The sequence below is a fragment of the Ammospiza nelsoni genome, chromosome 1, assembly GCF_027579445.1.
Source record: "Ammospiza nelsoni isolate bAmmNel1 chromosome 1, bAmmNel1.pri, whole genome shotgun sequence".
Taxonomy (NCBI): domain Eukaryota; kingdom Metazoa; phylum Chordata; class Aves; order Passeriformes; family Passerellidae; genus Ammospiza; species Ammospiza nelsoni.
In genome coordinates, this window is record NC_080633.1 from 65074353 (window position 1) to 65089676 (window position 15324).

The window sequence follows — 15324 nt, forward strand, 5'->3', positions numbered from 1 at the left end:
CTGATAGTGTTTGCACAATACTTCAATAAGCAAAGTCAACTAACATTGCTTCCTCTATTTCTGTGTAGAGTAAGATATTTACAGGAACAGCCTTTTGAAACGCTCCAGTAAAATTAGCTTGCTCAGATTTTTTTTTAAACTAGAATAGAGAGCAGAAGGGTATCATCATCATCACTGAGTTTTGTGCATAAATCAGCTGTCTATTTACCACTGGTATGTTGCAATAATGAATTGTCACTATCTCTTGAGTTACTTGCTGGGTTATTAGATTACCTAATTACCTAAGTTCACATAATAAAATAAATAAATAAGATTTCTTCATTATTTCCTGGGAAACGACCTTCAGAAGCATGTATTCCACCTCCTTTCCCAAAGCAATACCCAAAATATTCCTGTAGGAGGTTCGTCTGTTTTATAAAAACCTCCAGTGATGATGCTTCCACAGCTTCCTCAAAGGCAAATAACTGCAGGACCAAAATATCCTTATAATTTCAAAGCTTTCTTAAATGTTTACCTAAGTCTTGTCACCTTCATATTGAGCCCATTTCTTTTAGCCCTAGCCCCAAGCAGTCAGGCTGTACAGTTTATTCCCCTCCTCCCTGCAGGAACCTTCCACATACTTGAACACTACTATCATGTCTGTTACTGGCCTTGTCCCCTGTAGACTAAACAATCCCTATTCTTTCATCTTCTTTCCCAGGTCATGTTTTCCAAATCTTTCATCATTTTTCCTGCCTTCTTCCTGGACACCACCCAGCTGGCTCTTGACTGCATTGTGCCCCAAACTAGATGTTAAGCCATTTCAAACACTGAAAGGAGTGGAGGAGTTATTTCATGCCTTTTCTTTACACACCCTAAAACAGTGCTTTCCTGAGGAACATGGATGGGGAACCCTTGTTCCTTGTATGACACCAACAGCCTCAGGTCTGCAGCCCTCCTCAGATGCGCTGTCCTGTGCACATGGACCAGGCCTGGGACGATCAGAGCTGGGACACTTCTCTACAGGCTTGGTCACCAGCTCCAGGGTCAGAACCAAAGCAGGCGAGGGATCAAAAGAAAAGCTGCCCACTCAGCAGAGCACTGGCAGCCCAGGTGCCAGGGAGAGAAGGACATGACACAGGTTTTCTCTGCTGGTCTGGGAACCAGCTGTGATTTTTTTACCACCCTATTCAACCAAACCAGGCCAAACAATTACTCCAACACAGCCCAACACCAGCTCACAGACCACCTTCTGAAGAACCACTACTGAGTCAGCCCCATCCTGTCTCATGCAACAGGATATTTCTATCTCTCTACAGCACTTCTATGTTTGTATCCTGGCTATTTTTCAGGGTTTTTTTCCCAGACTATTTCTCCTGTTAGCTAGGGCAGCTCAAAACTCTAATCCTGCCTTCCAAGGAGCCTGCAGCCCCCCTTCACACTTTTTATTCTATGTAAAATTAACAACTGCTCTCTCTGCTCCATCAGTCATTTCAATAATGAAAACAGTGAGTATTTTATTACCAAAGCCAGGACAGACCCCTGGGGAATCTCACTCACTCCACTCTTACAGTTTAACAGCAAACCATGAATAACTACTTTGACTAATGCCTGGTGAAATGCTGTGCACCCACATTACAGACCAGCTAACTAGACTTCCAGCCTGCCTCAAAGAAAGCTGTGTTAGAAAGCAGCCAGAGCCCCCCATTAAAGAGGGAGTCATTTCAGTCAGACAGAGGGGTCCAATTACACTGTCATAGGCACTGTTGGAAAGTCTTTGCTAAATACTGCCATAAAAATGTAATGCATGCTGATAGGAGAAAAATGAGTGTTGATAACCAAGCTTAGGATGACAGGAAGAACTTCAGCAGAACTGAGACAGCAGGAGCTTCACTTTGCTTCCAGCAAAAGAGAGACTTGGAAGAAGCAAACTGAAACATAATATAAAAGTTACAGGAATTTTGTGCCTTCCATCAACTGCTGCCGACTTAGCAGTTAAAGAAGATACTATCACACAGGTGTGGTTTTCTTTTGCTTATTTTAGTAAAACCAAAATGTTTTCTTAGCTCTTCCAGATGTTTTTCCAAAGTGCATTCTTCTTCCTAACAGCCTATTCCGCTCAAGGATCACAAACAAACCGGACAGATAGCAAAGACCATGGTTCCCAAAACCCTGATAAATGCTTTTAATCAGCCACTGAAAACATCCCCATCTCCATGCCACCACTAAGAGAAGCAAGTGGCAGTGGTTGGTGCCTGAAACAGGGAGAAAGGGTAAGTTCCATGGAAAGTGAAAGGTGAGGCAGCTTTCCAACACTGGCTCCCTCTGCTTGCCAAAATAGCAATGCCCAGCCCACGCCTCACTCCTACTTGTGTGGAAGATGCACTCGCTTCCCAGGAGAGTTTACTCTCGCAATGCAGATGTGCTTCACTGAGGCAATCGCGCTCCGTTGCGTAACAGAAGGCAGAATTAAACAGTGTGTGCTGCTCGGTGCCTTTTTCAAATGTACACCACGAGTTACTGTGGAGTTCAGTGGTGGTGCCAAGAGTGTTAACACAATGATTTTAGCAGGGAAGAATACATCATATCCTCCCTACTCCCACAGCTTACTCGCGTCGTAATTTTGCAAAATCCTTTTGAACTTGTCAGTAAAATACAAAGTCACACATCTGTGTGACACATCTGTGTGACACATCTGTGTGACACATCTGTGTGACACATCTGTGTGACACATCTGTGTGACACATCTGTGTGACCTTCGTTTGCTCTTTGGTGACTGGGGGTATCGCCACCTTGGGACCCCAACACACCTGCACCAGTGGCAGGCACAGGGCGGCTCTGGGAAGAACCTGGCAGGTGACTGCACCGAGGTGCTGAAAGCTGAACCCTTCACCCCATGTCCTACAAAAGAGGGATTAAAAAAAAAAATTATTTATCTATCACAAGCAGAATCCAGAAGCAGTAATTTCCAGTCCCCCCTGTGAACAAGGAAGAACAACACTGCAGATGCTTCCATACTTTGAATAAGACTATACAAACATTTTGATTCTTCTCTGTTTCTAGGAGTTGCACAATGCCATTCCTCTTCAGAGGAATACAGGTCTTTTCTAAAATATATTATGCATAACCTAGTTTTCCACAGTAGAAAACTCACCAAGGGAATACTGTTTGCTCATACCAGAAATGTATCCCAAAATTACAGTAATTTATAGCCTCATTTTCATTGACAAAAGAAATAATACCATTCTCTTCTGACAAATATCAGTACACTGAAAAAGTAATGAATAAACGTCTATAAACAGGTATCAAATAAAACAACTGTCAATCACTGCAACAAAACTTTAATTAAATCATATGGTAAGCAAAAAAAGAAGTAAAAACAAGTCATATAATCTGAAATCAAAATAAAAATCTGTCTGTCATGCCAAAGCACAATTCAGAGCAGTAAAATACCATAACCTGTTAAGTAATCAGTCATCTAATTGTTAATTGTAAAGTTCCGAGTTTACAAAGCAAAGACAAACATCCAGATTCAGCAAAGTACTTTGGCATGTGCCAAAGTACATCTGTATTTTAGAAACATATTTTATGTGACTGAGTTTAAAACTCTTGACACTCTTCATATACACCTCTCCTGTGATTTTTTTTTTTAAGAGACAGAAAGTGATCTGCACTGTTCACATTTTAGTATTACAAATCAAACCAGCATTCAGCCTCAGCTGAATACATATTTCTGGAGACACATCAGAAAGAAACCTGAGGATTAGCCCTAACACAAAAGGATGAGGGAGTTGCATGCTGTTATCCTGCCAATTTTCCAGAACAGAAGAGTTAGCAAATGAGGCATAAAGCGATGTGAGCAAAGAAACTCATACCTGCAAAAAAAATGCAGAAGTATCAGGTGTGCAAGAAAATGATAGTAAGTAGTATCAGGCCAAATCACAGGAACTGCTGACCAGCTGAAATTCCTTCTGGCCTCAGCTGGAAGTACTTAGCACCCTTAAGGCTAGCTAAACTTATAAGCCATCCTAAACTGATATTACAAATTAAATTTGAATATTGAGCACTACACTTTTTAACATCTCTGACCTTCTATTGGAATCAATGTAAGGCAGCAGCACTACTGAACCTCTAGTTACATTAAAGAACATCTCTATATCTGTTACTGTAAAATTAATACAGTCTTCTCTCTTTTATTTCTTGTAGTGATAGTGGTAGCAACATCAAATATACCTATGCTATTGCTGTAGGGGAAAAGCCAAAAAGTTCCCATTTTGGTCTCTGAAAAACCTCCTATTACTACAGTTGGATGCACAAAGAAAAGGTGGGGCACTGTGGGGCAAGTGCCAAAGAAAAAGACGCACACTCAATAGGGCACATCTCTGAGCAGGAATGCAAAGACCAGCCCCAGCTGGGGCAGAGGGACAGTCACCTTGTGGCAGGGACTGAGTCAGCTACACACTTCTGTATCTGCCAAAGTGGGCTGACAGGTTTCATTTGGCAAAGACTACTTCTGGGGGAGGGGGAAAGCCAAGGTGGGGATGAGGAGTTTCACTGCCTGGGGACAGCTTCTTAAGTGACTACAATTATTCTGATACATAGGATTTAAAAAATTAAAAGAAGATAAATTAATTAATTAACTGAAGAATAAAAGGTTTAACTTACGGAATAAGACACCACTTTAAGAGGTTTCCCCACTTTCTCTGCTGTAAAGCACTTCAGAAAAATTCAGCTACTGCTTCTCGTGACCTTTTCACTGAAAGAGAGCAGAGTAAAAACAGGAAATAACTAAAATGATATGCATTAAAGATGCTTCATGTAAGGAAAGTCTTTTGAGTCAATGTTGCAAATTCACTCTGTGTCAGATTTGCCAATACACTGCTTGCCAAAGGCTATCTATTGAGAGCAGCAGCAGTCAAAGCAGGAGTGCTGCTCTCAGTTGTTGCAGCAACACCGTACACACCGTATGATACAGCTATGTAGCATTTGCATCTGGTGCTGGTTTTCCACACCCAAAAGTTCACTTCATGTCTTTTGATTAATTTATAACGTCCTGAGCCTCCAGGCAGATTTGCTCTGCTGATTTCCCTTTTCTTAACAATAATACAAATAAACATGGAAATAAATCTATTGTCTGAGGAACCCTTCCATTAATTCTGTTCTTTGATGGTTTGGTTGATTTACTATGGTGAGGAATCAAGAGTGAAGTGGATCGTAGCTTAATACGTGTGTGGTTAATCTTCCCTTTGCATAATGCTGGTACACTATGGCCCAAATACCAGAGATTTATTTGATGTGTACATGCTTTCAAGCATTAGTAAACAAGTTGCAGCCCATTATGAAAGAAGAGCAGATCCAAACGGTTGTGAAGCTCTTTATGTACTAGATTGGCATTGGCAGTGCAATATACTTACATCTGCATGTGTACTAGCTTTAAAATTCTGGGCACTATTTCATGACAAAACATAATTTTTCAAACTGTAACTAAAAATATGGCTGAGATCACTTCCCATGACCTGATGCACTGTTGTTGGAATCACAACAAAAGTAAGCAAGAGGCACAGTTTTCTTTTTCTCTTTTTCCTTATAATTGATTTTATTCCTTGTAACATAACCAAAATGAGGAAGAACTTCTACTAGAGCCTCAAAAATGTACAGACACATTCATTCCCATGAAAAAACACAAAGCATCTCTCACTTCTCATTTCTTATTCTTCCATTACTTTGAAGAAGATGTTATAGAACACACAGAAGTGCTCTATGAAACATCACTGAATTTCTTACTTTATAGACCTATCAAATAAATTACAATCCTACATTCTATAACTAAAACATTCTTCTTGTTGTTCATGTACAAATAAAAACAAATTTCTTTCTTTAGAGACTGGTCTTAAGAGCAAAGCATTAACTTGAAAATTAATTTCAATAATGAAGTTTCAAGCAATGGTACAGTGGAAAAACTCGGAGTGCAAAGAAGTTATTTGCAGGTGGCAATGCCTCCAGGATAAAAGACACACTGTAGGTCTACATTATTTTAACATACACAGGCAAAACTCATCCAAGCTGTAATGTTAAGTATCAATAAGTCATTCTCACAATATGGTGCATTTTTCCTACCTAGGAGAAGAATCATGATCCCATTCTCAGGCACCAGCTTTAAAGTATGGTACCTAATTCCTTGCACTCTCACATACATAACGTGATTTTCAGCAAATCTCCCAGTTTATACTGACCCCCCACACAGGCTACAACTGTACACCAGCTGTCACTGGCCTAGATTTTGTCCTGTCCTGGGCTGAACACTGACTTGGGATGACTCAGAAACAGTTGCCTCTGTTTTTTCCCCTGCTTAATAAATAAAGAAGCCACAACAGAGACAGAGAGAAATTCAGAGCTGGAGGCAGGAAGGACTGTCCAGACAGCAGTTCCAAAATCTCATCTGCAGAGGTGTAGAAAAGGTACACTCCTGGAGCAAGGTCTTCAGATAATGCCTCAAATCTTGGTAGCAACTATCAAATGGACACAAAAGCATATGCCTACAAAGGAGGTGCTGTGAGAACAAACACATCAGTGACTGAGAGACGCCAGGATACCACAAAAAAGTAACACAGTAAGAAGAGAGGATGCCAATGTCTCAGATAAGCAGTTATGGCCATGTTTACTTAAACTGTTCTGCTGAGCTGTTCCCATTTCAGGCAGAAAACTTTGATTTAAGGAAGAGACTTGCAGTTCTGTCTTCATATTTTTTTCCCTTCAAAGCATGAAAGAACTTCCTTTTTCAAAACCAATTTAACAAAGTTTACATCCAAACCCTCTCAGTCCCAAAAATGTCAGATCTGAGCTCTATTAAAAGGAGCAGTTAGTGCAGCCAAACGCTCCACAGTACATTTAATAGACTATAATATTTCTAATGCCTTACTGCCTGAAGTCTATGATCTGGAAAACCAGCCAAGCACACCCACCCAAGAGCAATGACTGCTACAGGGAGAACTCTTATCTCCCTGTGGTCCTCTATCACCACTGGCATGAGCAGAGCAGGGACTCTCCAGCTGCAGACAGTGAGCGTACAGACCACCTCTCTGGCAAGAGGAAGCCTGAAGGAAGCAGACAAATTAGAAATGAAAGTTGTGCCAAGCATGTAAGCATAGAGCTACTGTTTCAAACTTCAGGTCCTGCAGTTTTATGGATGTATTTTATTACTTGATTTTATTGGACCCTTCTTCTCCTAGCCTACTGCTTCCCTCGTATCACTTACAGTTCCTCCCATCCGTTTTTGCCTCACATCCTTCAGGCTGGAAGATTGCCCAGATCAGCTTCCCTAGTTCAGCCACTAACTCCCTTGACACCAGTGGGGACCAGAGTAGGCATTTGCCCCCAGCTCAGGTATGAGCACCCTGCACACCCAGCAGTACTTTCCCCTCACTGGCCTAAAGGATGATTGGTACGAGCATTTTGATGCAGATTTCACAGTTGCCAGTCAAATCACCATGCTGCCTGTTCTTCCATATAAGGCATACATGTAGGAAAGTAAAATAGCTTTTCTAATAGGTTATGCAAAGAGAAGCGCCTCCCTGGTACCGATTACAGCTGACTGGGAGCAAGAATGATACTAATTACACTGTTCAGCTGAACTCCAGCAAGGTGCCATGAGTCCCAGCAGGAAGAGCTCTACCCCCCCATCAAGCCCCTCCCTGCAACCGCGTGTGGGCAGGGCCCATGCCAGGGGTACCCAACCCCGCATGGCCTGCTGCTCCTCCTCTGTCACCAATGGCACACAGCAGGAGCAAGGCTGTCGCCATCGGAGCAAGAATTTACTCCTAAATCAGTTTTCCTAAGCATCAAACCTGCTGCTGAGGAGCATTTTCCACTCCTGCCAGCCTGACTGCTCAAGATGAAGCAAAGGTTTGGGTGACTGCAGCTCATTCCATGTTATCACACCAGTGGGTTGATGTGCATTCGCAGTGAAGCATGAGAGGCAGCACATTCAGATATGAGCCAGGCTGAACTTTTAGGAATGGTTTCTCTTGTTTCAGGCCCACACCATTTCACCTACCAGGGGTGCAGTGGAATTTTTAAAGAGCAGTCAGAAATAGTGCAAGAAAAGGGGAAAACATTATTATTTGCCTATATCTAAATAATTAAATGAGGCATTTTTCACTTCCATGTTTCAGTATCTCAAAAACAGGAAAGGGAGTGTTATCATTTACTACAAGGTATGAGAAATGAATGGATTCTGACAACAGTAACACTTTATTCCCTTTCATAAGAGAAACAAGCAGAAAACATTTTACTCCAGAGGATGAGTTCTCCAGAAGGCTTTCAAGTTGTCTGAAAACAGCCATAACTATAACACTGCTCACAGAATGTTGGCTAACTTTGTCAAATATGCTCTCTGTTAAACATGACTTTTTATATAGATTCACTTAGCTATCCTATTATATTTTCAAAGTCACCTCATTTAACTACTTTATTAGATCAATAAAGAATTTTGGGTAGCAACAACTGCACATATTGTTAAACAGAAAGACAGAAGTGCTACTTGACTCAAAATGGACAGGGGAAAAACCAGGGAAAGTTACATTAAAATGAAACAGTATAATTAGAATTCTAAAAAACAATTGGCATCCCAAAAAAATAACTTTTATGACCTCTCTTCACCTGCAGAAAGGCCAAGCAAGCTTTCAATCTTCTCCCACTTGCAAGGTTTTCCCGATAAAAGCAAAGCCTACCATAGAACAACTGCACCAGCTGACAGCCAGCTTTGCTTTCCTGAGTCCCTGCTCCTCAGAGGCAGGCTCCAAGCCAACAGGTTCACAGACCACAGTCACTGGTCACTGCTGCCACCACAGAGTACAAACTAAAACCCACCATTACGCTGCAAACAAACACTGCCACTCACAACCTCCAGCGAGGGCTGCAGCAGCCTGTAGGAATATTCCTGCCTTTATGCACACGCAGTGCAACACTTGTATCCAGTTATCCCTGAGGGGCAACATTCCAAAAGGATAGAAAAATTTCGGTAATAGACATTATGCAACAATTGAGTTGTATTTAAACAAACTCCAGCCTTAGCAATTAGTTGCCTTATTTTATAGGTCTCCTGAAAGTGTGCAGAAGGTGAGCAGGTTCACAGGCAGCCACCACATTCCTCATTCTTCTTCTGATCCCATACCTCAGCTGCAGCACTGGCATGGAGCACCCACAAGCATATGTTCTCAGGGTAAACCTGACCCTGCACAGCACAGAGCAGCAGGAAAAAAAACCCACGAGGAGCAGCTGCTGCAGGGGCAAGATGAAAAATTAAAATCTGGTTACCTGCGTGCAGGCAGCTCCCCATCTCTGAACAGCACACAGGCAGGTGAGGCCCCAGCTTTCACAGTTTGAGCTGAAAGAGCCCCAGCATTCCCATGATCCACTCCTGGAGGCTCCAAAATGTCCCCCCAGGAAGGACATCTCCCAGGTTTGAACACCCTACTCCCAAGGGTTCACATGTTACTACACAGTTCTGACCAGAGGCATGAGCAATTATCTCTCCTCAGCCAAGTGATACCAGGAGAAATGATCTCTGGATTGAACTGCATAAGGCTCTCTGGTCCTGCCCGTGTCTCTTCCTAGCTCTTCCTCAATTTTTCCAAAAGGCAGGGTAATGAACAGCATTGAGGTACACAAGCTTTGGTACTTCACACATATTAATCAAAAGGACAGCAAAAATGGTAAAAAAAAATTCTGGGTCACAGTCCTGACTATAAGATTTTAAAATCACTAGCTATGAAATTCATACTCCAAATGGCTAAAGATTCGGCTTTGAAAACAAGTATTTAATAATAATTTAGAAGAGGAAGGTTGTGGACAGTTACACTTCAGGATATTTCCAGAAATGACAAGTATTTTCACATGCAAATTCACAAATTCTGCAGCATACTGAATTTGAATATCTACTGTACATCCTGGCCATATACCATATTGCTAGCAAATGCTACAGCACAAAATGTTTTTTTTAAGACTACCTATATCCTCAGCTACACATTAGAATGCAGTTTACACAACAGTACAAAAGGCATGTTATATATGGCATGTTTTGGAGTAGTTACCATATGCTCTGTCAATACTCTGTGCATTAATAGGGCCCCCATGCACTATAACACGTTGGTCACTCACAGCTCCATGGAAGATTATTCCATTCACCATAACAATTAGCTGATGCTTAGGCTTATGTCACAATTTTTCAGTCACATTTTTATGTTGGTGAGCTAAAATATACAATTGCTGGAGTTCCTTTTTGGTTTTTTTTTTTGTTCCTATTTCTTTAAAGGTATGATCCTAATTTCATTAATTTGCACTAATATCAAGGAAGCAGGTTCAGACACTAAATCAGAAGATAAATGTTGTCTTAACGATTTACTTCTATGTTCCTTTGAGCAACTATACTATAATTATTTTTTTTAAAGTTAGTTTAACCTATTATTGTACCACTGGCAGTAGTAGTTTGAGAAACAGTGGAAGAAATAGAGCAAATACAGGATGTAAAAAAAGTAATTTGTTTCAGTATGATTACTCCCATTTTGGGCTGTGTTTCTGGGCAGTTAAAATTAAGACACTTTTCTAAATTTTGGCATAGGGAACTGGCAGTAAAATAGATCTATATAATCATCTGCAGCAGCAACCCATATTGTAACAGGCCAAAGTCTCAGAAGTATTTTATTTTCTTGATTTCTATTTGGAACAGAGGTCAGAATAGTCAGGTGAATAGCTGGCCACAGAATAAAATGTCATTTACTAGTTACAGCCTAACCTAAGGTATAGGAGGTTCACTTCCATTCTGTAGCTCTAGAGGCAGCCATACAATCACCAGCGTTTGTGCCTGAGCAAAATGACTTCAAAATTAACACACTGGAATGCTTCCAAGATAACATTTTCCATTCCCTCTGTACATGCTGTGAATCACCTTACAACTGCACAGCCCTGGAGAGTAAGACCTCCAATGCATTACTGTCTTAGTCCAGGTCTCCTTTGTGAAAATGAGATTGTGCCTAACGAGTTTAACAATTCACAGGGCACGCTCAAATGCCATTGGCATCACCAAGGGGTCAGGAGTCTGCCTGCTTTGTACATGGCAGCAGGGGATTTGCATTTCTTAATACAAGTGCTGCTGTTACACCCTTTTTACAGGAATACCAGCAACTGCCAGGGATCTGTGATTCCCCAACAGGCAACAGCCCCCTGCAGAAGGTACCTAAGAGGGGTTGTTCCCATGTGGGTTACCCACACTGAGACACAAAGGCTTTGCCATCATTCCAGTGAAATACCCAACATTTCCTCCTGCCTACAGTGGCAACACACAGCTAAAGGGACCTGCTTAAGCTTGGCAAAGCAGAATGATGCCACTTCCACATAAATATGTTGCAGCACCTACAACTACAATTATATAAATATTTCAGAAGGTAAAATGTACTTTGCTTTGGGTTGGTTGGGTTTTAAATACATACCCATCTTTTTAATTTGTCTGGTAAGCAGTTTGTGCAGAAAGAAGCACTATACAGTGCAAAAGTATGCTAAAAATTCCATTTTCATTCTAAAGATAAAAATTACCATTAATCACATCTGAAAATGAGAGAGTCTGAAAGCACAAGATATATTTTTGAAGGGAAAAAGTGGTCACAGCTACCAAAACATTTTCAGAAGGGAGGCTGGCAAACTTTTCCTTCCTGACCCAAAAAATAAAACGCCTTTAACTAGTTTGCATATAGCTAAACAGCTAAAATCAAACTGGTGCAACCTATACTACCCATACAAAGCCAAAAAGATACTCTACATACTCTACTTGCAAGGAATTTTGGAAAGCAATGTACCTATCAGTACCACAACCAGCTAAGTGACTTACCAAATCATCTCTATGACAACAACTGCCAAAAGCCACTAAGAGATTTATCAAGTGGGGCACATCCACACCAGCACTGCACTGCAGAGAGCGACAGAACAGAAACATTCCTGCTCCTTCCATGGGCTTGGCTTGGGCTGGCCTCCTCTGCTTGCAATCATCAACTTTTCACCAGTCTACATCTTTATTTTGTATCCTCTTTGAGAGATATTGTGAACAGAAAGAGGACACAGTCCTTGGGCTCCATCACGTAGGTGGGCTGAAACTTACTCATACCTGAAGGGCTGTGTTCTCCTGGTCTCACCACACATAGCTACATAAATCAAGCAAGCCATAACAGATTTATACTAAAGGATTGTGCACACACTCATGTGCACACAGATGTGGGAGAGCAATCTTGCCTGTTTAGGAAAAAGGGACTGTCATGTCAGCACTATTTTATGTTTAGAAAAGAAAAGCCTCTCTTTAATAAAGAAACCTGTTGCCAAATCTCAACTCTACAGAGGATAACTTACAGTGCATCTCAAGCAAGTTTGAGACTAGTCACCAAAGAGTATACATGCCCATGTGTCTTTTTTTGAGCCCACATCCACTCATGTATTTGTACAAGTGAACCTAAAACACTTCATAGCCCCGGACTCTTAACCTTATTTCAAATAGCCTTCATCAAACTGCAAGTGGGGGAGAAAGGGGGAAGACAGAAATGGCAAAGATATCTCTTTGCTTCCAACTTTCCCTGCAGAGATATTACCAAAACAGGATATAAAATGTCTAATCTTGAAAGGTAATTTTGTCACAGTTTTCACAAGGCCTTTTTTTCAATGTATATGAAGGGCTTTATAATTTTTGTGTCTTTATCTGATCAAAATGCTATCCTTCCTCCTGCAGCCCTGGCATTCTTTGTGGTGAACTGTTTCAGTATCAATATTAATATTCAAATGTCAAGTTTGTCACACTACATTTCCTGTATTATTTAAAGCATTCAGAACAACTATTATCTATGAAATATGAAACAGTAAATTTTTGCTATCTGCTTAAAATTTCAGCAGCCCTATCTGGGACAGAAGAGCACTTATATTAGTCACATGGCATTTTACTTAGAAATGTAGCATTCAGCTTTTCCAGCAGTACTTCTGCATTTCCCCAAATTGTCTTTTGTTGTTTCTAGCAAAGCTACACATCTGTTCTTTTTCTGGAGTACAACTGAGCCCTGAATGTCAATCAAATGTATAGTATTTAGCATACATTCAATATTCAGATATATATTCCTTAACTGATAGTGACTTTTACATATAGTGAACCCTTGAGCTTTGTGGGGTTTGGGGGGCTTTTTTTTAATATTCATAGAAAAGTAATTGTGTCTTTCATAATTTCTATACTGCTCTTAAAAAAAAAATTTACTCTTTTTTTTTTCCTGTTTCAGTACTTAGTTGAATCTCTTTCTTTTGTGATTACCTAGACTGTGGTCACGCACCTTTGGCTGTAAGGGGTATTTTTACTGTAACATGTAGGTGTCTTCAAAAGCAACATATTTTAGAGCTGCACAGCTGAGAATGCACTGAACTGTCACTCCTTTCTACCACGTTGCCAAAGTTATGGAGAAACTTTCATATAATAGCACCAACTTAAAATAATGAATGCATAATAATCCACATACAGAAAGGTGATGCTAATTAGACACATTTTTCTCCTTGTCAAAGAACAGCTTCACAAGGAAAGCATAAAAACCACATTGAGTCTTCCATTAACAGGGAACACTTTAGGCTATAGATCAAAATGAAATATCTCAAATACCTTAAGGAAAGCTTTATTTTCAGTGTATGGCTTGATGATGCCATAAAGAACTTTGGTACCATTGCACAAGTCAGTTATTTCCTCCATTCTCCCCTCCAAAAGTGAAGGGTGATTGCAGAACATGCATGCTTCTTTCAGTCTTAATTCACTCCAAATTTGAGCCAAAGGGGTCTGATCCTAACACTCCAAAAGTCAACAGGAGGAATGCCAGTGGGAACAGGGCCTAAGACAACATTTCTGCAGTAGTCAACAACACTGAGTTATATAAATACTTCCTAATATATCAATACTGACTGGTCATCAACATTTCCATTATAATCTTTGTACTTGGAGATGGCTGTCGGATGCTGTCCATATTTCTCTCCAGCCAGCCAAAATTAATTGGTTTTGAGTGATACAAGGCGCTCTGTCTCCTCTGGAGACCTGCAGACAACTAACAGAACCATTATTTTTCACACAAATCAACAGCATCCTACTATCCTAGGCTGAATTCCAGTTTACCTGCTTAGATACAATGTACTTTTGCAGGGCTAGAAAAGGAAGCTTTGGTTTTGTTTCAGGAAATCAAGGGCTACCAGATTTTTCATGTAGTATGTCATGATCTCAAATAATCAGGGCTAGAAATACAACAATTAGGCGTGAACAACAGCTTCTGAATATGTGTCCTGCAATTCTTCTTCGCTTTGTTTACAGTGCATTGAGAATTATAAATTTAGTAATAAACAGCAAAATCTGGTGTACCAAAACAAGGAGCCTGTCACAAACGCTCTTGAAAAAATACCAGGGGTATTACTTAGCATCACAAGCAGTATTCTTCCCACTCCTATCAAAAAAGCAATCCTTTAATTTGATTTCTTGCACTCGGAAGAATGGCTGTTTGTCTACAGAGCCTCAGCACTATTATAACTGAACTCATTATTTTAAAGTGCTTGGAGCATCTTGGGCATGACAGAAGACACAAAAAACCCCAAGTTCTGTTGGACAGTATGAAACTCATACTAATATTAATTAATTCAAATTCACAAGATACACTGAAGCTGTTCCAAAAAAGCATTATGGTATATTTTGAGAACAAATACTAGGAGTAAAACACAAAACTTGGCTTAGTTTAACCAACCTACCAACACAACTTCATGAATCTTTTTAAAATGAACCCAAGTCTTTTCTCTCCTTCCTGCTCCTGGAAAGAAGCTAATATTAGACCCACCAAACTGCACTAATCAAGAATCAGCTCTAGAAGTAATTCTTATTTCTGAAGAAATCAATTATTGAGGGAACTGATTTTTAAGAGCAGTGTGGGTAAAATGTGAGTGCAACTGCTTCATGCATTAGTTGAGAAGTTTAGCTGAAGGAATGGGCATACATGTTACCCTCAGTTTTTACAGTGAAGCATGTTTGTTTGTTCTCTTGCCCTTTCAGTACTTCCCTGTATATACTCATTCATCTTAAAGCCTTCCCTGGACCAGCAGCTGAATGATGGCAATGGACAGGTATTTGCAAAGTGATCCTATCACTGTCCCCGCTGAAACTCAACAACTTCACCGTGTAAGATATAAACCTGCTGAGGAGAACTTGCTGTGAGACTGCAGAGCACTCTGCTCTGCAGAACCTGGGTCAGAAACAGCATGATGGACACCAGTAACACAGTGCTAACCAGGTGAAGTGGGGTGAAC

General features: G+C 40.6%; 1 protein-coding gene across 10 annotated transcripts in view; it reads right to left on the bottom strand.

Moving 5' to 3' along the window:
• ATXN1 (ataxin 1) overlaps window positions 1-15324 on the bottom strand; it is a 215453-nt gene that overhangs the window by 181742 nt on the left and 18387 nt on the right. For 9 of the 10 annotated variants that reach the window (XM_059471813.1, XM_059471840.1, XM_059471850.1 and 6 more), the window contains one exon: window positions 4645-4735. The exons of the other annotated variant lie outside the window; for it this stretch is intronic. The gene's annotated coding sequence lies outside the window, so the exon portion shown is untranslated. The remainder of the gene's footprint in view (window positions 1-4644; window positions 4736-15324) is intronic. 10 annotated transcript variants of the gene reach the window in all.